A 2,147-nucleotide genomic window follows, 5' to 3' on the forward strand; every position below is an offset into this window, starting at 1 on the left:
AGAGGATGAGAGAGTGAGGAGGAGGAGAAAAGAGAGAGCTGAGGGATTTGATACGAGAGAGATCGTGAGAGAGAATGTGAGCGGCGAGGAGAGAGAGAGAGAGAACAGGACTGCTAACAGAGTGTGTAACATGTAGCTACCAATGAATCTGTTTTCATGGCGGCGCTAACTTTATTACCATGTCCTCGATTTCATTCAACTTGAGAAACATCAGGCTAAAGATTGCTTTATGTATCTCAGTGATGTTAGTTTTGATATTTTGTATTGTGTATGTATCTGAAAACAGGTGGGTCTTTCTTAGAAGTGTTTGTGAGTATACAGTATACTGTGTGTTGCCTGAGGAGATTTTTAAACCCTAAACTCATAGTAGGCACTTTACTGTATATCGTCCCGTACAAGACAATGCACTTGACACAGGAACCGGTAAATACTACACTGTTGTTTTATGCCACGAATCACCGCTTGCCAGAAAAAAAATAAAAATATGCAAAAGTTTAATATTCATGTGAAAGCTTTTTTTTTTACAAAACAAAAAGGGGAATCGTTTTGTGTCAACGCCAAGATAGAATCGACTCAGTTCCGAACATGACACATCACTAAGCAACAGTTCTTTATTTTTGTAGATTTTCTTCACACAATAAATAATGTGTTTATAAAGAGGTTTTCAAAAATAGATTCTTCTTTATAACCAAAATAAGATGTCAATATAATACAATCAGTCACTTTAAGCCAAGCATATAGCATACAGACAATCACTGTGCAGCTAATTATCCAAAACATCTAGTTCAACAGCTATAGACGAGTGACTGACTGTGAGAGAACACTTTGTCGTTTTTCCTGTTCTGTGGACAGAACTGTGTCATGTAATTAAACAACATTTCAGTGTAGAGAGACGGTAGAGATGGGAGACAGAGTAGTGTGTAATGATATCATTTAGCTAAACAACATAGTGTACATAGACAGAGTAGTGTGTAATGATATCATTTAGCTAAACAACATTGCAGGTTAGAGAGACAGTAGATTTCAGACTGATTATTGGTCAACAGTTCCATCCAATCAAGAGACGAGAGACAGAGTAGAGTAATGTAGGTGTTTATTAAAGACAGTAGTGTAATGTAGGTGTGTATTAAAGACAGTAGTGTAATGTAGGTGTTTATTAAAGACAGTAGAGAAATGTAGGTGTTTATTAAAGACAGTAGAGTAATGTAGGTGTTTATTTAAGACAGTAGTGTAATGTAGGTGTTTATTAAAGACAGTAGTGTAATGTAGGTGTTTATTAAAGACAGTAGAGAAATGTAGGTGTTTATTAAAGACAGTAGTGTAATGTAGGTGTTTATTAAAGACAGTAGTGTAATGTAGGTGTTTATTAAAGACAGTAGAGTAATGTAGGTGTTTATTTAAGACAGTAGTGTAATGTAGGTGTTTATTAAAGACAGTAGTGTAATGTAGGTGTGTAACAAGGATATGCAAATTCTTGGTGCCATTTGAAAGAAAACAGTTTGAAGTTTATGTAAATGTGAAAGGAACGTAGGAGAATATAACACATTAGATCTGGTAAAAGATAATACAAAGAAAAAGCCAACCGTTCTTTTGTAATTGTTTTGCACCATCATCTTTGAAATGCAAGAGAAAGGCCATAATGTATTATTCCAGCCCAGCTGCAATTCAGCAGTGTATGTGCAAAGTTTTAGACTGATCAAATGAACAATTGCATTTCTGTTCAAAATGTTGTATCAAGACAGCCCAAATGTGCCTAATTTGTTGATTAATAACTTTTCATGTTCAAAATTGTACACTCTCCTCAAACAATAGCATGGTATTATTTCACTGTAATAGCTACTGTTAATTGGACAGTGCAGTTAGATTAACCAGAATTTAAGCTTTCTGCCAATATCAGATATGTCTATGTCCTGGGAAATGTTCTTGTTACTTACAACCTCATGCTAATCGCATTAGCCTACGTTAGCTCAACCGTCCCGTGGACGGGACACCGATCCAGAAGAAGTTTTAAAGACATACAGTAGTGTAATGTAGGTTGTACACAACATTGCTGTGTATACTAGAGATGGGACAGGGAGACATTGTAGTATTGTCATGTTGGTAAACATGCATGATTTGTAAGTTGCTCTGGATAAGAGTGTCTGCTA

General features: G+C 35.8%; 1 long non-coding RNA gene across 1 annotated transcript; it reads left to right on the forward strand.

Moving 5' to 3' along the window:
- The first annotated feature begins 72 nt into the window (after window positions 1-72).
- LOC115190069 (uncharacterized) lies at window positions 73-1,560 on the forward strand. Its single transcript, XR_003877099.1, has 2 exons — window positions 73-1,089; window positions 1,120-1,560. It is a non-coding gene; the product is annotated as an uncharacterized LOC115190069 (long non-coding RNA).
- The last annotated feature ends 587 nt before the right edge of the window (window positions 1,561-2,147 follow it).

Source organism: Salmo trutta, unplaced genomic scaffold (assembly GCF_901001165.1).
Source record: "Salmo trutta unplaced genomic scaffold, fSalTru1.1, whole genome shotgun sequence".
Classification (NCBI taxonomy): Eukaryota; Metazoa; Chordata; class Actinopteri; order Salmoniformes; family Salmonidae; genus Salmo; species Salmo trutta.